The 25,035-nt window shown below is 46.8% G+C and overlaps 1 protein-coding gene across 7 annotated transcripts in view; it reads left to right on the forward strand.

Annotated features, from left to right (window-relative positions):
- PRR5 (proline rich 5) overlaps positions 1-25,035 on the forward strand; it is a 98,998-nt gene that overhangs the window by 68,207 nt on the left and 5,756 nt on the right. The window lies entirely within an intron of this gene.

Here is a 25,035-nt window from a genome sequence, read left to right on the forward strand (position 1 = left end):
GGGCCTTCAAGAGCAGAGTCATGACAGAGCGAAGTAAAAGAATTAAAACCGCTTTTGAGCACAGAGCAATGCACAGGAGCTCACGTAACCACACTGAGTTGTCAGTCTTGCCTCGATGACCTTTCTTTTTGGGTGAAATTAGGAAGCTGGAGGGAGAGGAACAAACAGGAGAGATTAGAGAATAATTTTCTCCTTTATGCTCTGTGAACCAAAGAGAGTAAAACTACCATCAGAGGATATAAACAATCTGAATTATTGCCCAAACCTACTGTCAAAGAGGACCTTTGCCACTGAAATGGGAACATCTTATCTCCAGGTATCTCTCCTGAGGTCTGAGAAAGTTGGAAAAGAAGTATTTCAGAGTGTTTATCTGCATCTTTTGGTTAACATCAGTGTTATTTGAGTTCACAGAATCTCTCTGGGTGACCCCAGGTATTTAAAATCTGTAGAAAAGCACAGCACAATGTCTCTCATGCTGAGGGATGAGGCCTCACTAAACATAAGCTCTGAAGAGAAAAATAAAACCTGCGGTTTCCTTTTTGGTTTCTCTGAGCTTCATTTGAACTCCCTTGCCTGTTGTCTTTCTCTGTAAAGGAAGACAGAATAAATACATAAAACTGCCCAGTGGGACCTATTTGTTATCTCTGGAAAGTTCCTAAATGTAGGTTCAGCTCCTTGCACTTTAAAGGGGTGGAAAAACACATTGCAGGAGCTGAAAGTAAAATGCAGAGTGCTATTTTTCCATGTCAGCAGCCACACAGCAAACCAAAGACAGTGTAGTGGTTAAAAAAAAAAAATACCCTTTGTTATCGGAAAACTGCACGGTCCTGCCTGTGGAACAACATATTTGCTGTAACGCTACAATGTGTGTCAACTGCAGTCAGTTCTTTATGGCCATAGGATTTAGAATTCGGTGGCTGCTTTTGAGAGTTTGTCTTACTAATTCTCTTAGACCTGAAGCATAGGTTGAACAAAGTGGTGTTGGTGTGAGCTTTCAGCATGCTTTTAATTTCTCTTTACCTTTTTCTGAATTCCTGGTTTATAAGACACAAAAAGCAGAAACCAGTAAATAAATGTATTGTAGAGCCTATTTAAATATACATCACCATATCAAAAGCCTGTGCTTCCTCTGGGTTGTGCAAAAATGTGTTTTCTTCATTCCTGGTGAAAAGGTGGCTTGTCTGTGTCATTTGCATCAGCCCCACAGGCACATAAGGGGTCAGGTAAGAGATATTACAGCCGGGAAACTGCCTGACACAAAGGGAAGAGTCCTCCATTGCTTTGGGCTGACATACATGAAACTGAGAATGTGACCCTCAAAGAGTATTTTGTAGAATCAATGCTCTCTTCTAAGCAATATCCTCTGACTTATTCTGTCTTATTTATTGTTTCTATTAGTAAGTGCAGTTTGCAGTAATTAAATTGACAGAGGTTTGTTATCCTGGAATGAATTCGTATTGCCGTGATTTGTATCAAGGCATAGCATTCCTTTGTTGTAGGAAAAAAGATCCTTTTGAAAGAAAATCTTCACCTTTTTGGTAGTGAGGAGTGCTTGTCATATTTGGGTTTTAATTTCTTCATATGGTTTTTATTATTGCGATGGTTTTCTGGTGCTGGGAATCATTTCTGCATGGAAGCAGCAAAAATGCTAGAACTATCTCATCTACATCTTGGGGTATTGCCTCAAGCAGGTTGGGATGTGCTGTGTTAATGACACAAGAAGCTGGGAACTGACCGGAGAGTTCAAAAAAGTGACAGCAGCAGTAGCCTGAGTGCTACAAAGGGGAATCAGAAAGGTCTAAATGTACATTGCAGCAGTGCTGACACTTTGGTCGGATGATGGTGCTGGGTGGGACTGCTAAATAACACTATCTGTATTAACCAAAGTACCACCTTCGCTTGCTTGCGTGTCAGTCACGGGCAATTTCCCTGACGTAGCTGGGGACCTTGGCGTAAGTGGTAAGGACGTGAGTCAGTGGCAGTCGGTGGCTATCCATTTTCCACTTACAAGCTGTGGGACTATAGTTAAGGAGGGAAACCACATGAGAGGCATTTTCCCTCTATAATGTTTTTAGCTCTGTTTCCACCTGGCACTTATTTCACAGCTCACCACAAGTATGTTTTCTCTAGGGAAAGAGATAGGGTGAGCGAGCGTGGTTGCTGTTAACCATTCCATAAACCTGACTGACACTGGGCTTTTTTAGTAGTATTTCCAACACAGCCAGCATTTCTGCACCACGGACCTTGAAAGATCTGCACTCATGTGGACCCTCTTTCTAACAAAGGCCAATGGAAATCCATTGCCATGTGAAAAGAACAGATTTCATTTTGAAATCAAGTACTCTCCAAAACTAGCTCTTAATATATTTGACAACGCTATGTGTTACCTCTTCTGTGACCTTAAGCAGCAGAAAAACAGGAAGGCAACATAAAATGTCATTGTTTTGCGTTGTTACGTATGAACCTGTCTTATGAACACCATGGCATAGTAATTCAAATGTGCATCTTGTCCCTCCTCTTAACAGTAAGACTGTCTTCAAGGGAACATGACCATAACCTTGTCCATACCAATTAAACACAATTGTTTTAGGAGGTAATTTAAATTGTGCAAACTGCCTTTGTGTGTGCACTCATAGTGCATTTTAAGAGTACTTTGCATTAAGTAAAATGCCACTTCTGTGAAGGATACCAGTTATTAACCAGAGGTACGGCTTCAGATGGGAGTTGGTCAAACGCCACTGCAGTTGTCTAGACTGCCCTGAGTTGTGCTGTTACCGTCCATGAGGTCCTCTGCAGCTGCTGCCCATAGGTGAGAAGTGCTTGGCCTCCTTCAAGTTACTCAACGCTTGCCTTGGGGCTAGAGTGGGCGTGCATGGAGTTGCAGTGTAGCTGCTGCCTACAGCACCTGAGACTACCTTAGCCCACAAAAATTTACTTGTGCAACCTAAGTGCGAGTGGTTTCAGCTCAGGTCAGTTAGATCCATGCTTAACCTCAACTAAGCCGGGTTGTCCTTACTAAAATATATGTCTCTGTCCTGGAGTTTGCCTCCATTAATGAAACTGGCTTATTAAAACCAGTACCAGTTCATTGGTAGGCAAATCCTTAATTCTTAGCAAAATAGAGTTAAATCAGTAAAATCATTCTTAACTTGAATTAGAATGTCCCTGCAGACCCTATAATTTTATCAGGTAAGAGGGAGGTGGTTTTAACTCATTGCATTAGTTCGTACAAATGTCTTTCATGGACCCATTTGGGCCAATAGACTAAAACTGGCATAAAAGATAGCATAGAAATTTTGACTGTTCAAAAACTCCAAGCACGAAACATTCCCATGGTGCAAGAATCCTTTGAGGCAGGATGCTTTAATACCATAATTCATGGATTGTCTACAGGGGGAACATAAGAAAGTTAATCTAAGCTACCTTTTAAAGAAGATTAATTAAACATCATTAAAACTCTGTATGGACACTCATTCTGAGAATTAAAGGGGTAGGATGGGAGGCGAGTTAAATTAATGACACTTGAATTCTACATCAGAGGCCTAAGCGCAATTTATCTGAACATTTCTGTTCTTAATGTAGTGAATATTATTTAATTTCGTTGGATGTCCCCAGGTAGACAAAGCCACCGGAGAACTGCAGCTGTTGAATTGCCCCAGGCTCTACAGGGGGGGTCCCCAAGAGGGGCACTTACTTCTCCTCTGTTATGGCTGACCACAGACCTGGGAGCCATCCCAGTTTCCACCAGGTATCCACCAGCTGCAGCAGTGGTGGCACCTGGCAGAAAAGGGGAGGACTGTTTGCCCTCTGTGACTGAGTTGTGTCCATGCGGTAGCAAGGTCAGCCAGTGCTGTGGTTGGGGTCGCTGCTGCATCACCTCCTCTTCTGTCCTGCTGGGATTCACCTGGCCCTGCTCACGAGAAGAACGGCAAAAGTAATTTCCAACAGAAAGTCTGTGCAGGGTTGTTTCGTAGTGTTGTGTACATGAGCTTCCCTGTGGTTTTCAGAGATGAGTCAACATCGGTTTCCAGTCAGCTCTGTACTGAGCTGCAGCTGGGTGCGGAGCGGCTTGGATACCCCTGTGCAGGTACCACCATGTCCCTGCCGTCTCACTGCCTCAAGCTTTCCAGCTGGGCGTGGGGCTATCAGAGAAGCTTCTCACCAGGAGATTTCAGAAGCAGCCCATGTGCTCATTCTCCGGCTTCTTGGGTTTTTCCTGCGGCAGACACAGGGCTGCATAGTGCTCACAGGATTTTGAACGCTGGTGCTTGCAGGTAGCACAGCTTCTTCTCCCATCATCTTGCTGGCTGCTTTGTCACCATTTACCTTTGCATATGTTGCCTTCTGACTCTCCTCCTCCCGCGAACCCATTTCATTTTCCCACAGGGCAGAAGGGAGGAATGCAGACAGGGAAGTAGCTGGCAGCGTGTTAGTCACATGGAGGACAGCTGGAAGCTCATCCTTGCAGGCAGCTCTTTCCCTGATCTCAGTTTCCCCCTCCTGACTGCGATTATGCCCGTAAACCAGGTCAAGACCCAGTAGCAGCCGGTTGTAGAGTGTCAGGACACACAATGTGGGGAGCTGCCTGCACCATGGGCCCGTTAGGTGGTCGTGACTGACTGGCATCTCTCAGTGATGCCCGAACTGCTGAGTCCTCCCGGAGGCAGTGGTGACCTGAGCGAGTTACTGAGTTACCGGGACCCGGGTGGCAGCTAGTAGAAATGCAGATGCCGTGAAGCTCCATTTGCCATGTAGGCAGCGGGAGCTGGAGCTGGCTGTGGTCTCCTGCAGGCAGCCAGCTGCCCATCTGGTTTGGGGACAGATGGGGGCACAGCCAGCGCTCCTTGCCTTAGAAAGAGGTTGTCCCCTGTCAGCAGGCACAGAGAGGTTTGCCCACACTGATGTGAAAAGTCCCCTATAATTAGAGAGGAGTGAAACGAATCGTCTCCTGTATGAATTGTTTGGAAGCAGCTCTAGGAGCTGTTTGCTCTCCGTCAGGAATGATTTCTCCCAGGATTTTGATGTTTTCCTGTTTTTCCATCTATAATATAGAATTTTGTTATTATGGGAAGATGTGTGCTTCCATTGAAGCTGACATGGTTATTAAAAAAAATTTTATAAAATGTCCTAGCCTCCGCCTTCTCCCTAGAAGGTGTGCTAGAGAATGGAAAGAGTTGTGAAGGATATGGAAGCTCCTGCTTTGGAATGTCACCCGAGCTTTGTCTCCAGACCTTTCCTCTCCCAGTCTTTGGTTGCTAGTGTGGTTGCTAGTTTGGACAGCATGTACCAGGCTGGTGGCACGGAGACTTGTGCAGAGGGTAACTGCTTTGTGGTGTAATTCTTCCAAAAATAAAAAAGCTGTGCATTGCAATCTGCAAAAGATAATGGGGTGATTGAACAAGTCTCTCGGAGGCATGCTTTCTCCCAGGGTGAGTGGGTAGGGTTAATTGTCTTCTATCAGTAATTTCACAGTCTTACCCATAGCTCTGCAGTGGCTGCAGAAGAAACAACTATGTGGCACGGTGGTATGCGACACGGCCTGTGAAATTCATTAACTTGCCACTACCCAATTACTACAGGCAATTAAAAGGTAAACAGTTAATCGTGTGACAGCACAGGATTCAGATTATGCTATTTGATTTAAACCGGTAGCTGTTGGGAGTCTTCTCTGGTTACCAGTGAGCTACCAGGTGGTTGCAGCAAAACTTCTGCAGCGCAAGGTGACAACGATGTGGCAGGTCGTGCCTGCAAGTCAGGCATGTGGGCAGTCACACCAGGCGTTCCTGGTACGTTATGGCTTTGCTCTGAGTGACCCAGCTGGCCGTGACAGCACAGTTTGGCTGAGAAGCGACCATCCATCAGAAGAGGGGTGGGAGCTGCGGTGGGGCAAGCCAGGGGTCTGGGAAGGGAAGGGGACTGCTCCCGACGTGTGTGCTCTTCAAAATGGTTCCAAAGGCCTCCGGTTTGAAGTCATTAGGCAGAGGGTTGCGCTTCAGTGGTGTCTGATCCAAATGCAAAGCAAAAAGCAAGCGTGTTGCAATCAAGCAGATGCTGGCAAGAGGAAAAGTCATCGTTTAGCCTGGCTGAAATCTGTCAGAAAGGTATTTTGCAAAATACAGCTGTTGCACTCAGAGTAGCTTTCACATAAACCCAATTAAATTTATTTTCCTTGAGCAGCTCAGAGCTGCCAGCCGCTTCTATTACTGGATGCCGTGTATCTCCAAGCCTCCTTTTTTGCTAGCATGGATAGACAAGAGCCTTTATGCACTGGGCACTGTATAAACACCATGAAAATATCTCTGCACTAAAGATCGTGCGGCCTGATGCAAGAGACAGTAGGTGTATCTGGACAAACAAATGGGGAATACAGGGAGACAAACATACTAGAAGTGATTTTATAACAAATAGTGTTGGTCTTAGTGGTCCAGCTGTCCTCTAGAGACTAAGGGCAATGTTGTAGGCTGCCTATTGGGCTCCAAGAAGAAAAATAAATCCCTCATTCCTCCTGTATCACTCACGAGCTTTTCTTGTGGTTTCCTTATTTAGTTGAAGAGAACAAAACCTTGGAAGAAGCAGTGGGGTATTTCCACTGTTTCTCAAAATGTCTGAATCACACAAGGACAGATGTTTAGGCAGCATAAAGCTAATGCAGCTCTGCTAAAGCTTGTAGAGGAGGAATCGGGCAGTAGTTTTCTCTGAAAAGTTCTGGAATGTTGTTATCTATGTAGAAGTGTTATTAACATTTAAAACAGAAGCAAGGAGAAGGTTCGCTTGTGGACGTGGGTGTGTGATACTATGTGAATTCAATTAAAGCATCAGCCAGCTTTGAGGGGAAAAAAACCCCAGACTTTTGTTTCAGTAGTAGGGTCATACCTACAAGAGGTAGGTCGGGGTGTCTGTTGGTTTCAACCACACAGGTTTCCATTACATGTAGACCTACCATGGCTGTTGCAAGAATTGCTGAATACTGAGGAATTTTGCCAGAGCGTGGAGTTGCCAGTGTGCATGTCCCTGACGGGTGATGGGGATGAAGGAGGGAAGGTCAGCCCTTCAGAGCCACTTCTGCGATCACATCCCTAATCCGTGCACTGCTTGTGTGTGGGGAGTACACTGCTCAGTGCTCTCTGGCTGTAAACTAAGATTTTGTGTCCTTTTTATCCTCTGCACATTGGGTTGCCGAGAGAGGGTTTCCATTCTAGGTACAGTCAGTTACTTCCCAAGTATTTTGATCTGGCAAAGACTTTTTTAATTGAAATTTAATTGTTCTGTAGAAATGTGTTGCTTTCAGCAAAGCTTTTGCTGCAAGCCAGGAGGGCTCCCGCAGGCCCAGGCTGCCGGGCACCTGGACTCCCTAACTTCTGTTTTCTGGGATTGATGGAAGCTCAGCCTCCTCTTGCAAGAGAATAACTACGAAGTGCTTGCTCAGGAGCGCGCTGCTCAGTTCCCAGTTGTCCTGACGGGTTGCTCCCTGCCTGCACAAGCAGCAGGCTGAGGGCAAGCAGCTGCCCTCAGTGGCTGGTTGCCCGAGCAGACAGCTGCCCGTGGGTGGTGTCTGAACCACACACCTCCTTCAGCCAGGATAGATAGGTGATCTGAAGGTGTTCTGCTGCTTTCTGGCTCACAGGGATGAGTTGACGGTGGTGAAAATTGTGTCACTACCAGAAATAGCAAAAATTTTAAAAATCCAGAAGGCACAGCTGACACATCAGCTCAGTCTATTCAAGTGTATTTCAGAAATGAAGAAAATTTGTGGAGTAGATTCAGTCACCTGCAAAGGATGAAGCCGCATGGAGGATGCTGAGGGTTGAATGTTCATTAAAGAGTTAAAAGCGAAGTGGCTGTGAAAGGCAGTACCAGAAATCCTCAGAAGTAAGTAACAGCAGTCAAGTTAATGTTTGCAGCTCTTCAAAAGCATTTCTTGGATGTCTTTTCAAAAGAGCCTGGATGCACTAAGGGAGGGCTCTGCCATCCTTTTTTCTGTTTGAGTAGACGCCTGAAAATAAATCCAAGATGGATTTTCTTGTAATGCCTGTTAAATGAGAAAACAGAGCCAAGACTAGATAAAAGACTTGAATGCTCAAGAGTTAAAAGTCATCAATTCAGCGGCAAGGTTAGATGAGCTTAATGTGTATAGATCAGCAAGAACTTCAGGAGGGAGCCTAAAAAGAAATGAGAAGCTTTATTCTCTTGGACATTAAACATCACATCTAATTATTTGGTAACTCGCAGGGTGATCTCTGCATGGGGCTGCACATGGTGCTTCTCTGCATGTGTGTTTTTGCCTGTGAGTGTGATGTGGAACTGCCAAAGCATTTGTAAATGCAGATAAACTAACTCCAGCTCAAATTTATTCCATAAACAGCTCTTCAGAGACACTCACCTCTGCATAGATTCATTTGGTGGGTTGTTTCAAAGTCACATTAGCTTATTTGACTGAGATGATTGCAGCTCTCGTCTGGGCCCAGGGGATTCACTTAGCTGGGAATCAGACAACCTCTAGCCCTAAAACTATGAAAGGCAGAAATACATACCATTGGTTTTGGTGGATCTCAATTAGCAAAGTGGCTGTTCAGCTTCTGCAGGATCCTAAGCACTGTATTTAAAGCCTCAAAGTAACTTCCTTACTTCTAATCTTATCTTTTACTCATCTTCAGCCTTCATCTTCTGCCTTGTCTTTTGCAGTCTCATATGAAATGTTTAAGAACAGTTTAAAGAAAAATAATACATTGGATTTCTGTGGGTCAGGGGAATACTAGCCTGTTCTCAGTGCTTGATCCTTTCTGGAAAGAAAAATCCTATTGCTGTCTTTCCGCAGCCGAGCCATTTGAAAAACTCTCACCAGCTGAACACAAACCGTGTCTGGGTGTTTTGTCTTCCTTATCTTTTGTCTGTGTCTCAGTGCCACCAATGAAAGGAAGAGAGAAACAGAGCAGCTTCTCACGCTGACGTTGACATAACTTGGCACTTGCTGGAGATTAAAGCGAATATGACAAGATCTTTATTTCTGAGGCAGTCACAAGGATCTGAAGTGCTGACTTCTGTCAATACGGCAGTGGCAAGCCTCTCTGCCTCTCCCTCCCGTGAGTGCTGTTGCTATGAGAAAAGTAAGAGGCAGAGATGAGACAAGACATGGTTTAACTCTTCAAATATTCTAGGCTTTACCAGTATGCCAGTGTCTTAGGATTAAATGAAGAGAGAAAAAAAAACCGTGAGGTAACACTACTGCGGGCTTATAACAATACAACCACGAATTGTGCAGCTGCATTTGTCCAACACATGCAAAAAGGATACCGGTGCATAGGAACAGACATGTAATGCATAGGGCACGGCCTTCCTTGGTTCCAAACCAGTATAAAATTTTTAACCTAACAGGAGTTATTCTGACTTAAAGCAATTGAAAATTTGATGTCCAAGTCCTGCTTTTCACATTTGCTCCCACCGTGAGATACCTGATTGCGAATACACATAGTATAGTCTTACAAGTTTACTGAAACTGAGTTCCTCTATGAATTCTTAGGCCTCTCCACCAGGCTGAGATAGCCCTCTGTGGGGGGAAGCTGTTTTCTTCCAGCTTTTTCCAGTCTGCAAAGGTCTTGCCTCCATTTCCCTCAGCCCAGGCACATTTTCTCATTCTGCCTCTGGGCTGCTGCAGAGAAACCCCCACAGGGAAGAGGGCACACACAGTTTAAGTGGATCAGGTTCAGCTTAGTCAACCCAGGCTTGGACAAAGCAAAAGTTAGTCCCTGCTTGAAGCAGTTTTGATCCTGTTTTGAGTCTGTTTCCTAAAGGCTAAAAAATGTCTGAGTTGTCTGCTTGGGTTGAAAGTGGCATGAATCATCAGGGAAACCCAGGAGGAAGTACCTGAAATTTTCTATCCTGGCAAACACAGACAAGTGAGCTAGAAGCAGGAACAGGATGATTAAACTCCCAGTCCTTGACCTCTTTCTGCTCCCAGTTCGTTTGATGCAGAGCCTTTCATTTACCCAGATGTCTCTTTAAAATGGATCAATTGATCTTGTAGTCCCTCTCAGTGAGCTCCCACGGCTTAACTCAACACTTCTATGGGACTTGAAGCTCTCAGATGGAGAGTCCTCCAGAAATGCTGAGCCCCGTTGAAGCTGGTAGAAGAACATGAGCCAACAATGTGCCCTTGCTGCAAAGAAGGCTAATGGTATCCTGGGCTGTATTTGACAAAGTTTTGTCAGCATGTCAAGGGAGGTGATCTCTCCCCTCTACTCAGCACTCATGAGGCCACACCTGGAGTGCTGTGTCCAGTTCTGGGCTCGTCAGTACAAGAGAGACATGGTCATACTGGAGAGAGTCCAGCAAAGGACTATGAAGATGACAAAGGGACAGGAGCATCTCTCATGTGAGGAAAGGCTGAGAGAGCTAGGACCGTTTAGCCTGGAGAAGAAAAGGCTCAGGGGGATCTTACCAATGTTCATAAATACCCGGAGAGGCAAGGGCAAAGAGGACAGAGCCAGGGTTATTGTGTACTTGGACTTTTTGCATTACTCCTTGAAGCAACTGCTCCCTGTTTCTTTGAGGCAGGCTGGTACCGTCCTTCGGAGCAGCTTTAGCAGAGGATCAGTCTGGATTATTCAGTCTTTTGGAGATAATCCTTCTAGATGCAGGTGAAGTATTACTGCAGCATGGCAAGTGTGCATTACTACTGGCGATCGTTCTGTGCGTTTGGTTCTTTGGCCAATACGTGGATACTTGACTTGGGGGGAAAGCTTAGTTGCTGGGTTGTTGTGTTGGGAGGATGGACTGGTGTTTTGAAGTGTGTGCTTTCTGCAAAAGTTTCTGAGAAGCAAAATTCAATTAGCATTTGTAAAATTGCATAAGAAACCTCACAGTAATTACTGAGAAGACTTTGGTCAAGTGATCTCAGTATAAGTGATGTTTCTGAGTTGAAAACAGTACAATGAGCAATGAGTTGATGGTAGTGGGCAGAAGAGAAGGATGACAGGCCAAGTAGGGACCAGCAAGCAGTGTGTTAGCTGTGCCTCATGCTCTTGGGTATGGCCTGTGCTGCAGGGGCAGGAAGGTGGAGGGGAATGTTCCCATGCTGGGTCCCACTGGTGACTGGGGGAGATCCTGCTGCTGCTGGGGTGGGCCGGGTGGGACTGTCCTATGGCTCTGGACGAGAGTGTCCCCCCGACATGCATGTCGTCTGCTTCAGGCGCTCAGTGAAGGCAGGGGCTTCCTGAACTTCTCTCCTTGGGTTCAAATGCCAAATGGCACTTGGGTTCACCACTGGGTTTCCTCTGGTGTCTTTGGAGAACCTTTCCCCAGCATGGCTTGCCATGGCATGTGGTATCTGTCGATACGGTAGGAAAAGCCAGACTTCTAAAACTCCAGTATGTTGTTGCTATTTTGCTTGTCTAGGGCCTGTTTACTGCTTCACTTTTTGGTGGTAAGACTCAATTATTGTCAGTCATGGTCAGTTTTGGGCGAAAGCACAAACCCCTTGTGTAAGGCCTGAGGAAGAGAAGGCAACCGAGGCTGAGGGTTTTGCTGTTCCAGCCTGCGTGCCTGTTGCTGTGTCAGGAAGGGGACGGGGAGGAGCAGGTTGTGTGGTGGTTGAGCTGTCGGGCAGCAATGCCTTGGCAGTCCCTCCGCGGAGCCTGCAGAAGAGTCCCTTGTCGTGCTTGGGTAGCCGGGCTGGTTGTTGTGATCCCCCAGTCACTTGCGAGGCCTTTTCCAAGGGCTTATAGCGAGAGCTGGGAACATCTCTGAAACAGCCCAAGATCGGATGGAGGTTGGCAGCGTGGGGAAATATGTCTGATAAACCTCAGTGTGACATTGTACAGAGGGGGATGGTGATGCCACTTTACCAAATCTTTCATCAGGTTTGTTTCATGCACTTGCATGTTAGGTTCCCGTAGCCAGTGGCACTGAGGCTGAGGCGGGGGTGACTTGTGTGTGACACAGAGGAGAAGGGATGCCACCTGCCAGGTGCTTCCCTTGTCTTGCGCCCGCTGGGGAAGGACCAGCTTTTGGGCAGTTTGGGCTTGGGGGTACTTTGTGTGTGTTTTTCCAGGTGGGTTCTGTGGTTTGTAGAGGGGAGTTCAGGCTTCATCCTTGCCCTGCACCAGAGGCCTTGAAGAGAGGGTTTCTCCCTCACGCCTCTGCTTCCCTGGCACGTCTGGGTAGACGTTGTCCCATGTCACCGTGCTCATTAGCATGCGGAAGCCCATTGTCTGCGGCGTTGCCCAGCAGCCTTTGCTCCCTGGCGCACCACAGTGGGCTTGAGCTGGCAGTTGCCCGCGCTCCTGGAGCGACCGCGGAGGTGGGAGGAGGCGAGAGAGGTGGCTTTCCAGTTCCCCAACTCAGAAGCTGCAGCAGCACTTCCACACCTTCCACCTGTCCCGTGGCGTCACCAGTGCGGCGTCGGCGTCTCCGTGTGGCCTTGGTAGCCTTGCTGCGTAGGGAAGGGCAGAGGAACAGCTGCCCCAAGCAAGTTTGGGTCCGGCTCCCCACCAGGGACTCACAAGTGGCAGAGGAGAGAGGCTGCAGCCGCTGAGCTCTCAGCCCCAGAAGGTCCATCGATTAGTTCTCCATGTGCCTTGGTGGAGCGTGAGCAGAAGGCCGGCAAGGATGGCCAGCCACACCTCAGGTGGAGAGGGAGGAGGAGGAGGCTTCTTTCTGGTCTATGTGGACAGGACAAGCCCTGCAGAGCGAAGGCAGATGTCCGGCGCAGACAGATGCCCCGGCGCAAGCAGATGCCCTGGAGCAGACAGATCCAACGGCGCAGGCAGATCTCCCGTCAAAGGAAACGCCGCTTGCACAGCCTGATAATTCTAACTTCGTTTTGACTTGCATTTGTCTGGTTCTCTAATGTTTGTAATTTCACCTTTAAAAAAAAATGGTAGTTTTCTTGCTGTCGTGTTCCACACAAGAATTTTAAAACTCACCTCTGTTGTGTTTTTTGAAAGTAAATGGCAAGTCTGCCTACCACTTGGGTATAGCTTGGGTTGGGCACCAAAACCGCATGGGTTGGGCACCAAAACCACTTGGGTTTTCGTGATGAAACTAGATGATTGCCAGTCATACTTGGTTTTGGTTGGTAACAGGTGCAACCTTCAGAGAATGCCTGTTGATGCAGTTTTTGCTGTTGGAGGGAACACTGGGGAAAGCCACCATCCCGATGGTCCCTAATGATGCCCCTTCCAGCTGTGTCCATGAAGGAGAACAGGTTAGAAGAGGAAGGTGGAAGGGAAATAATTCCCCCTTGAGAAGAATTTTTCTGGGGGGTTGTGCCATCAGGGCAGCATGGTTCTGTCAGAAGGGATGGAGATTAGGCCTCCTAGTAACATTTGTTTTATGAACAATAATGATATTTATAATTGGTTTGATGAGCTGCAAACCTCTTTCAAAGCTTGAGGTGCAAAGCTGAGTGTTTCTCCTTAAAATACCTGCCACTCCTGCACACCTCCAAGCAGATGTTGTGGTTCCATGTGTTTCGTGGCAGCTTGCAGGCTCCAGCTGAGCTACATGTGTCCTCTCTGGATGTGTTTCTTGCTCATCTCCTTTCTCTGTCCAGCTGGCAGTGGAATTGGAAGCACATGTCTGCCTTGGGGCAGAGCATGTAGTGAAAGTGCAAGGCTTGGGCGGCAACATGTGACTGCTGTTGTGCCCTGGCTGTTTCTGGGCTTAGAATCATAGAATCGTAGAATGTGTTAGGTTGGAAGGGACCTTTAAAGGTCATCTAGTCCAACCCCCCTGCAGTAAGCAGGGATATCTTCAACTAGATCAGGTTGCTCAGAGCCCCATCAAGCCTGGCCTTGAATGTCTCCATCCAGAGGCTTGCCTGCCTCTGTGTGTGTCTCTGGAGAAAGATGTGCCCCAGGTGCCTAGCAGCTCCAGGCTGTTTTTGGGGTTGTTGGGTACCTTTTGCCAGTTGTATATTGCTGAGTCAGAGAGATAGGAAAGGTTTTGGAGAAGAGTAGGTCTGCAGGCTCGAGTCAAGTGGCCTCTCGGTACAAATACTTGCCGAAGGAAGGAGGGAGGGTGGGCAGGTGCTTGTGTACGCAGGTCCTCAGTCTTTGCAAACAAGCCCACCAGCCACCTTATTTTCAATAGCATGCCCTAAAACTTTTTCTTGGCTTCTTTACAACTTGGATGTCCTGTGAGGCTTCCTTTTTTTTGAAATCTTAGGCCTGTCTATGACCTCTTTATTGGACTTGCCTTTTGTTTGATGCTTGTGCTCCAAGCAAAAATTGAGGCACAAACCAGTAGGAAAAATGTAGAGCTGTCCGTATGGATGCTCTGTGAATATAGCTGAGGAACTGGGACTTCTGTTCCAATTTTTAAAGTGCGCAAGGAACTTTAGTTGGTGACACACAGTGTTAGTGACCCTGTTTCTACTTACTGTTACATTTTGGGGTTTTTTCTCTAAGCCTGGCATTCCCTGGAGTTGATTTCATCTTGTGGCATCCCTGCTGTTGTGGTTGATGAAGTAGTGTGATTTCTTGGAGACAGTGATAGTAGTTCAGTCCTGCTTGAATAACGGTTCTAGCTGGACTTTAGTAAGGCCTTTGACATAGCTTCTTGAAAGATCCTCAGAGAGAAGCTGTTGATGTATGGGCTGGATGAGCAGACAATGAGGAGAATTGGAAATGGGCTGAATGTCCGTGCCCAGAGGGTGGTGATTGTCAGTGCAAAGTCTATTTGGAGGCCAGTAGCTAGCAGCGTAGCCCAGGGGTCAATACTATGTCCAGCCTTCCCTTAATGATCTGGATGACAGGGTAGAGTGGACCCTTGGCAAGTTTGCTGATGACGCAGTACTGGGAAGAGTGGCTGATACACTAGAGGGTCATGCTGCCATCCAGAGGGACCTCAACGGCCTGGAGAAATGGGCCAACAGGAACCTTATGGAGTTCAACAAGTGCATGAAGTGCAAAGTCCTGCACTGGGGGAGGAACAAGTGCAGACACCAGCATATGCTTTCCAACTGGAAAGCAGCTTGGCAGAAAAGCTCCTGTGTGTCCTGGTGGACACCAAGTTGAACATGAGCCATCAGCGTGCCCTTGCAGCAAAGCGACCAATGGTAACCTGGGCTGCATTAGACCAAGTATTGCCAGCAGGTCAAGGGAGATGGTTGTTCCCCTTTTTATTCAGTGCTGGTGAGGCCACACCTGGAGTGCTGTGTCCATGAATGTGGTCAAGGGACTGGAGCATCTCTTCTATGAGACAAGGCTGAGAGAGCTGGGACTGTTCAGCCTGGAGAAGAAAAGGCTCGGGGGGGAATCTTATCAATGTATGTAAATACCTGAAGGGGGGAGGGTGCAAACAGGACGGAGCCAGGGTCTTTTCTGTGGTGCCCAGTGCCTGGACCAGGGGCAGCGCGCACAACTGGAATGCAGGAGGTTCACTCTGAACATTAGGAAATGCTTTTTTTCCTTGTGAGGGTGACTGAACACTGGCACAGGTTGCTCAGGGAGGTTGTGGAGTCTCCATCTTTGGAGATGTTCAAAAGCCGTCTGGACATAGTCCTGGGCAACTGTCTCTGGGTGGCACTTTTTGAGCAGGGGGGGATGGACCAGATGACCTCCATAGGTCTCTTCCAACATCAGCCATTCTGTGATTCAGTGAACATCAGGATTTCATCAATATAAATGGAAAAATTCATCACACTCTCCATATCTTATCTGTTTTCACCCTGTTTCCACCCTTCCTGGCTTGGGCTGGACCGCCAGTTGATGTGAGTCAGCATAGTTCCACTTAACTGCAATTAACATTCAGAGTTCAGCTGAGTAATTGTTGCCAACAGTCTGGTCCTTCTCTGTCAGACAGCAGGAGGGTTCAGCATGCACTTGCTCACCTCTGAAGCAGGAAAGCTGCAACTACACAAGGAAAGCACGTAGCAAAGGTACCAAAGAAATCCATCCTCCCCCTTTTTCAGAGGACTCGATTCTCGTTCTTTATTTCTGAAAACTAGTTATCCTGTCAATTATTGATGATCATCATCTTGTTGGTTAAATAGTTTCTAGGACAGATTGTTTATGCTTAAGGGCTACGGCAAAGTCCCATTCAGCAAGTTTTTACATCATTATTTGCCGGAAGCACCAATGCATTCTACAAGAAAGCCCCCACTGTGAGCATGTGCACTTCTGCTATCACTATTAGCAAGAAAATGTTGAATTTAGTTAACTTTTGGTTTGACACTGCACAGCTGATTCTACCATTGGTGTCAACGTTGCAAAGGTTGAGAGGAATCGGTTATCATATCTGATATCTCCATGAGTTTACTGATGAGTTTGCATTTACTCCATGTGTAAATGGAGGCCAGATGCTGCTCCACAAACGTAATTCCATTTCTATAATACTGGGGGATTCGCTCTGCAGGGCTGACTCCCAGGGAACGAGGTGGGTAGTTGAAGGTGAGGGAGCCCAATATCTCCACCTACCTGAGCTTTCTGGTTTTGTGTGGGAGCCCAAGGAGTTTCTGCAGGGGGTATAAGAGTGAGATCTTTGAGTTTTTCAGTCGTGTTGTGCATGTCAGCTGAAGATGGAGTAAATGCGAGCGCGAGACTCCCACGATGGTGCTCTGTGTTGCAGTAAAAGCAGCAGCTCTGAGCAGCTGTGCACAGGAGGGTCAGCTTCAGCTGTTTGGGCAACAGTTGCTGCTCCAAGGGCCACTGGGGTCTCCACCAAAGCATGGGCCTGGGTGGGCTTGGTCAACGAAAGGGCCAGAGTGCTGAGAGAAACCAAAAATTCAGCATACCTGGGGACCAATCCCAAAGCCTCTTCTCAAGCAAGTAAGCTGTAACGTAACTTCACTGCCATAGGTTTGTGCGTGGGCATTGCAAGATCAGTAAAAATTAGATGATTAGATGTTAGATGATATTTAAGTATGTGCATCTGTCTATTCAAAGGAAGATGGAGGGATGCAGACCTCAATCCAGAATGTGACCTATAGCGTACCTGGGAGCACCTGCTGTGCTGCCAGTGGTACACGTGGTGGGGACTGGTGGCCCGTTTGTCCCCAGTTCCTCCTTGCAGTGATTTCATGCCTGCTCTGAGTCCAGGTTGCTCTGTGTTGCTCAAGTTTTAGAAGGTTAGATATGACGCAATGAAAGGTGTTACAGGCGTCAAAGTGGGATAACAAGTAGTCACGGCCTGTTAAGGGCACTGGTTTCCGAATGTCTTACAAGCAAGGCTGCTCTTTGACTAAAATAAGAAGCAGATCTTGCCATTCCTGTGGTTACCAGGGTGTGCACTACAGTCTGCGCAGCCTTATCAGTTCTCCACCAGCAGTGTTGGCTGAGTAATGTGTGTTTTCACTACAGATACTATTCTGTGTCTGCCTTGCAGTATGTCTTGTGACTTTTAATTTCAGTTTTCCCTGGGAGTAGTCAGGCAACTATTGTTACCCAGTATTTGTCAGATTATCGCCGCTGCGTGTGTGTTTCTTTCAGTCATATTGATCTGACCTGTTGCCAGTTAAAGAAAGAAATGCATTTCTTAATACATTTTTCTTTCCTCCAAGGAATCGGCTTTTTTTAAGCAGAAAATAGTTACATTTCTTAGCTGTTTTCCTGTGTGGTTAAGATAGGGCAGTACATGAGGCCAGGACCTCGCTTGACCCTGTAAACGCTTCCTGTAGCACATCTCATTTCATGTAGCACCAGATCAGGACTGCGTCAGCAGTAGGTCATGGCTTTTTGTTGATAGACCAGGGTGGAGGCCAGCTGTTAAGGACGCCCCAGCAGACCCAGGCTGAGAAACCCCAGAGGACCCAGGCTGAGGTTAAGCGGGTGTTATTTGGCCATGAACTGAGCTGTATACAGGCGCTTCCTGTCCCATGGGCAGAGGACTTTGATCTTCTGGGTCATCAAGTCACCAAGAGTAATGATTGCTGAAATTACTTCATTAAATCATCTAGAAGTCTGGCTTCTACTCATTTCTTTCTTGAGTCCAGAAGTTGGTAACCCCGTATCTGGCTCACGGCTGTTCCTACTTGGTGTCCCTTGTGGTAGAGCTGCTGCCATGTCAAGCACCAAGACATGCTGTCCCTCCCGTTGTGCCTCCCTCTGTGCCATGTCCACTCCTGGCAGGGTGCTGGCCTTGGCTGCAGAAGGCCTGCTTGCTTTGCCCACCTTGACCTGGGGGAAGACAAATGTTTTGTTTTGTTTTGGTTTGGTTTATTTTATTTTATTTTATTTTATTTTATTTTATTTTATTTTATTTTATTTTATTTTATTTTATTTTAATTTTTATTCTATTTTATTTTTCACTTAAAAGCTATCCATCGGTTTGTCAATTGAAAGAGGAGGCAGTCTTCTACACCAGTACTTACACGCGTGTAAGCGTGCTGCTCAGCTGAAACGTTAAAGCTGAAGCTGAGTGCTACATCCTTTATTGAAATGGCCAGTGTATACTTCCGCACATCTGCAGTTGCAGGTGGGGGTGAAGTAGTTCTCATCGTTATGTCCAGTTGTTAGGGTACAGTTAGACGCTGGAGATGATAACTTTTTCATGTATAATTTATTAGGTAAATGGTCCTGTAATACTCTGTGCTAAAGAGGGAAGTGAAAAGCAACTGAGTGAGACCACCATTTCTGGATGTTACTAGTGGCGGCTGCTATTAGTCAGAATTAGAAACTGTAAAGGACCTATACCCTTTTACAAGTACTCAGCAAAACACTAAGTTACTGATGGTCAGTTAAAAGCAGTTTGCTGTTTAATAGTGGTTTATGATTATTTTCAGACACAGATGAGTGAGGAGTTACCTGGGGCAACTTGCAGTTGTCCAGCCACAACTGAAGCAGCCTGCGGTAAAGATGAATACAGGGAGGCTCACACATCAGAGGAGCTCAGCAGATGACCGGGGGCTTGCCCAGGGCCTGAAACACGAGGTCAGGGTGGATGTGGGGGTATTATGACCAGCAGATGTCAAGGGGATAGAACAAAGGATTAAAACTAAAGGAGTCGAGCATGAGAGAGCAATGGCCACGTGGAGATGCAGCTAAGACGCTGAAGTGCAATAACATGAGCCAAGCATCAATGAAGAGCAGCCAGGAGAAGCAGGTAGCTAAAAGAACAGCCAGCAGCTAGGTTTATTTCAAGTCTCTTGGCATGCATGAGACATCCCCTTCAGGTGTGCCTGATAGCCAGAGGACACGACAGCTTTAGCTGTAGCTCTTTTGTCTCCAACTGTTGTGATTTATGTGCTCGGTTCTCTGGGCTGGTGCCTCGCCTGCCATTAAGAGGGCAGGCAATGCGTTGCAGGATTTTTAGGGTAAATCATTTTTCAGCCAACGTAACCCACCAATTCCCAAGATTTCAAGACAGTTGGATGAAGTGGTGAAGATACCATTCTTCTGCTGGTGGCTGCTCTGCTCACCAAGAGTCCTTGAGAAGAAAATTTCATCTTTCTTCTACTTAGCGCTGTGCTAACAAGCGCTTGTGAGCAGACTGTAATTCACAGAGCGATGGGGCAGAAACTGATGCAACCTGCTCTGAGGCCCCGGAGCAGTCCCAGCTCCAGGGGCTGTGTTTTATCATTGGTCTCCCTGGGCAGGCTATTAACAGTGGAGATTTGCCCCCAGTTTTTGCCACTGCAACAATGAGGGTTTGCCACCTCTTTGCTCCCTAATACACGTAAAAAGGAGACGTGCAGCTTCGCATCCAGTTTTTGGGGTGAGAAGCGAGAGGCATAAGCAGCAAACGATATGCAAAACCAACTCCCTTTCTGCCACATGCCAGGGTTTCATGAGCCCCAGGTCTTTTCCATAAGATGTCCTACATCTGCACAGAGGAGCTTGGGAAGCCTAAAACTCTACATCCTAATTTAGCCAGGCTGTCTAATGAGACATACTGGACCATCAGCAACCTCAATAGTTTTTCGTGGCTGTGACTGTCTTTGGGGATTGCTTCATGTCTTGAGGTTTTTACCAGAGCCTGCGGAAGGGAAGTAGCCGACACCAGGTGAAAAGTGGTGGGAGGGGGATGATTCATTTCTGGGTTCCTTCGCAACTCACAGCCTGAACGCCTCCCCGATGGGCTGGGCTTGGCGCAGCGGGGTTTGTGGTCATTTCAGAGCATTCGTTTGCAAGTGCTGATACTGTCCGGTTATATTTTAGGTGTCTCATTTTACCGAAAAATGAAAGGATTTCGTTTATGGTGATGAATAAAAAGAGAGAGGTGGAGCCTCAGGGAGTATGCAGCCATGTCCACCTGGTTGCACAGGGACAGAGGCTGCAGGCAGGTTTGCATCTTACACCGAGCTGGGTCGATGGCAGGTCTGCCCGCCCTGCGTGCCACTATCGCTGTTCCCTGCCTATGAAGAGAAGAGCAGGGTGTGAAAAATTAATGTAATAGGACACAGAAATAAAGAGTTGTGATTGTGGTTATTTCATTGCCATGGTAAAATAAAGCAAGGATATCTGCTAGTTTTTTGTTTGTTTGTTTGTTTGTTTGTTTGTTTTAAATTGTGGCAAATGTTACCAAAATAGAGTTTAGGTTCCTGGTAGCTTTTCAAGTCACGTAGCCTGTGCTTAGATACAATGTTGGTAATGGCTTAATAGTATTTTTCCTTAAAACGTATGTTCATCTACAAAGCAATCTATCTATGTTGTACAGCATGCAAAAGGTTAAAGTAATAAACCTTAACCTCAGGCAGGTTTTAAGGTTGTGTTGGAGGAGGACTCCTCAAGTTCTTAAATGCCTGCTTGGAGCGGCCTCCACTTTAGGAGCACTTTGAGGCTCAGAGAAGTCCTACATATTGAAAGAGGAGGCTGTGGCCTTACGTGGGGTTACAAAACTCCCAGTTATTCTTCTGAAGGTGTCTGTTTATTCGCAGTGCCAAAAGACGAATTTATTCTTTCCTCTGCGCTTTCAGAAGAAGCCCTTGTGCCCTTTAAAAACTCAGTAGTAGGAGTTTGTGGTTAATTTACAGAATTAACAGAGAGGGAAACCTGAGCAGTTCAGTGCTTCTGTTCTCGCTGGAATGACATGGTTTTGACTCATGGGGCTTTGTTACCAAACACAAGGAATGTTTTGTTCCAGCAACATACTCAAATGCAGCAACGGGGGGCACACATGCGGCCGGTGCCACGCTTCAGCAGATGGGGCAGTAACTTCATAAAGTGGCTACCTCAATAACCTGTAGTCTTTAGGATATATGGCCCTTCTGGCAGTGCTTACAGATTTACATATCAAAAAGAGTAGTGCATATGGTCCTTTTAATGCTTTTGAACTACGATATACAACTGTCCATTTCTAAATGATTTAATTACCGGTTACTGAAGTCAGGGACTTGGATACAGTGTTACATGAAGAAATACATGTCTCTCTTACGGATGCTGAGGATAGTTTTCCACTTTCAATGGTATTCACATATTCAGGACTCAAATCCCCATTATCCATCACTTGAGAGTAGGGCAGAATCTTGTCATAATATTACATGATAATCCTTCCGAAGATAATGAGGTGACTCTTGTTGCATTTCAAAACAGTGTGACCAAGATGAGGATTTGATCGAGCAGCTACACTCTTCCAGAAGTACTGAGGTACTTGCAGCTATTTGATATTGGGCTATTTTGGCCCTCAATCGAGAAATAAATAGGTCAGGCAGGGCCTTTGAAGGGAATTTAATAGATACATCTCACACTTGCTGAGAAGCATGAAGCTCTCCTGCTAAAATGAAATTGGGTTCATGAAAGGTCACGGTTATCTTTTAAAGTGAGTTTTTGCATGTCTGCAGAGCAAATGTTGCACTAAATATAAGGGTAGAGTCTCTGTTTTATTGCTCCAAGTTTTCTTTCTTCCTCCAAATTACAATATAGCTTCCTGCAAGCTAAGCAGCCAGCCTGCTAGATATGACTTTTTGCTTTATTGCTATATAGTGACATACCAAACTAGTAGGGCATCAAGCATTAATTACAAGAACCATGAACTGCCAAAATAAAAGGAAAATAAGTTTTTTAAATTATTTCATTGGTGACTTTTAAGTCCTGCCGAAAGTTTTTCAGAAACTATTGTGACATGGATAACAATCCCAAGTTGGCTTTACTCTAAAGCTGATTTTGCCTTTATAAGCAAAATCACTTACAACTTTGGGAAAGGGTCTGAAAAGGACTTCATATATCTTTAAGTATATGTGGATGTCCACATAGATAGATGTGTAGATGTCTATGCATGTGTATGTGTCTATTTACATTTACATACAGATGTATGAAGCATTTATAGCTATACTTTGCTCCATCCTAAACTTCCAGCAGAAGTGCCTTGCCACTGAATGTGGTGTCACACAAACAGGTGATTTCGCATGTGGCACAATGGACGGGGTGGAAACCTCTGGTGGAGAGAAGAGTTTAAATGCCCCCTTGGGGCTGGCAGCTAAAGCAAAACAAAACTTTCCCCCAGCCTGCTAAAAGGGATCTGCTTTAGGAGGTGTCCATCCTTCCCCCTTGAAGCTCCTTGCCCTCCTCAGCCCCATACAGTGCGGAATTACAGTGCCCTCCGAAGTGCGGTTTGCATGCTGCTGCGGTAACAAGAATTGGCAGGCCAGTCGCCATTTCAGACCCCTTCTCTAACCCAGCTATGCTGGATACTAATATCGCTGAGGGGACTCTGCAGCCCCCTCAGGGCCATGGGATCTGCAGGCTGCTGCAGCCCTTGTTGCTGTGGGCTTGCTGTTATAGAATCATAGAATCGTAGAATGGTTTGGGTTGGAAGGGACCTTAAAGATCATCTAGTTCCAACTCCCCTGCCATGGGCAGGGACACCTCCCACTAGACCAGGCTGCTCAAAGCCCCATCCAGCCTGGCCTTGAGCACTTCCAGGGATGGGGCATCCACAGCTTCCCTGGGCAACCTGTTCCAGTGCTCACCACCTTACAGTTCCCCGTGTCCCACTCCCAGCTGACTCAGAGGTGACACTGCAACAGCAAGCCCCCCTCAGGCTGCCCTTCAGTGTCACCAAGTGCAGCACCATCCACACCTGGGGTTCACTAAAGAAGTTAAATTGGAAGAATTGCAGAATTGGAAAGCCCCGCTTTCTCGATAGGGTTGTGGGGCACCCCTGCCCCTATTACTACCTTTTGTATATCTCAGCTACCTTGTTGTGGGCTGATGTATGAACCTGCAGCTACCTCCTTCCTGGGCCATGATCTTAAAAGCTCATGAAGAGGAGCAGGGACTGCCTTACACTCCCTGACTCAACCTTTCACAGCCTACAGCCCAGACCCTGGGGTCGGGACACTTCCCAGCTGTGTCATGTCAACACAGCTGAAGCAAGGACCAGCTTGGCTCTAGGTCAGGGGACATTTGGCTTTGAGAGCGGCACACAGTGACTGCAGCGCCGTGACACTCTGCCCCTTGTCAGGGGCTCCGGCCAGGTGGAGGTGGCCCCAGCTTGCTCTGAGCCTGCAGGCAGTCCTCTGGGCCACTCGGGCTGGGGTAAGTCGTAAATAAGTGATGGTGTTGTTCAGGTCCTATGGAAAGTTTGGGTTTGGAAAGCTGGGATAGTCCTTCCTGAATATTGGGATGTACTTGTATTTGGTTAAATAGAGGCCCGGAGGATGTTTGTCATTGAATAACACAACAGAAAGAAATACAGGAAAAACACTGTTTTACAAGTGCAGGACGTGGTCTGCAGCCTGTTACTCTCCTGCTCACACATTAGGTCCACACCAAGAAAATGGTTTAAGGGAACTGCCCTGTCCGGCGCCTGCAGGAAGGCCCGGAACAATGGCCAACGCAGGAAGGATGTTGCAGGTGGATACGGCACATTTCTGGCAAGGTGTAGAGCACAAGAGAAGGCACCATGGCTCCAGCGGACGCCAGATGTTTTATGACTTTTCAGTATGTTTTGCAAAGCATCCCATGGATGATTGCAGAGCTGAGGAATAAGACTAATGGCAGGCTGTGTTAATACAGGGTGGTTTTACACTGTAAAGGTGGTATTTTGTGGCCTCTTCATTTCAAAGGTGGGAGTCAATCGAGGCTGAAGTGAAAAGGGGGTTAGAGATTAGCACTGTGCTTGGGAGAGCAGGAGTGAAGGTCGAGGGCAAGACTGAAGAAGGAGGTGATGCAAGTGGCTAGGGAGCTGGGATTTTGAGAGAAGAGGGTGTTTCTTGGGAGCAGTGAACCAACGGGCTCTCCGGGCACGGCAGCTGCAGGGCAGCAGTGGTGGGGACGAGGTGAATCTGTGTCCCAACACAGCTTCTGCTCCCTGGCCCCATGATTGAGGGGTGTTGTAGCAGCTGGAGCTTGGCGTCCGAGTCTCCATCCTCCCAGCTGACTCCCAGAGCCTACCCCAGCCCAACAGAGCTGCTGGAAGCCTCCTTGTAACCCCTCCAGAGCAGCAGTCAACGCAGAATACGGCTCAGGCTTTTGAGGTGTTCATCAGGGAAGAAGGAGTGTATAGCAGAACAGATAATTTACAACCAAGAGGGAAACCAAAAGAACTTTTCAGGCATGTAAGGCCAATAGGAAATCAGATGGTGTTAAGATGCCACTGGACAAGGACACTTTTAGCATTCATACAGTGTCGCAGTTCTGCTCGTGGTAAGAATTATTTGGTGGGCAGTATGGTACAGTGGATTACTGGGTTTCATTCTCCACAGTTGATATTTAGCTACCCTCTTTCACAGGTATCAAAAATACTTAAGTGGCAGCAAAGTAAATAAAGCCTTACCACAAAGGCTGGGCATGAGCAATGATAAGCAATGGCTTTTGCTACTAGTATTACATATCACGTTTAGGAAACTGGTTCCAGAGGTAATTGGTGTAGGAGCCTGAAGAGGATGGCCTAACGTGCTGGCCTTTGCCAGTGGGCTATGAGGTTGATGCGATTGTGAGTCTGTAGTAAGGTAGCAGGCATGCTGTCCTTCTGAGGGCTGAAAAGATCTTGGCTAAATCCCAGCAAGACAGGAGGAGAGACCCTGGAGCAGATCTCAACATGATAAAACTGGATACTCTTCCTCCTGTTTTTTGAAACATTTTCTCTGATACAGGCCAGCGATGACTTGGAAATAATACGTGCACCTTCAGCAAGTCTTCTGAATTATTCCTACATTAT

Source organism: Chroicocephalus ridibundus, chromosome 1, assembly GCF_963924245.1.
Source record: "Chroicocephalus ridibundus chromosome 1, bChrRid1.1, whole genome shotgun sequence".
Classification (NCBI taxonomy): Eukaryota; Metazoa; Chordata; class Aves; order Charadriiformes; family Laridae; genus Chroicocephalus; species Chroicocephalus ridibundus.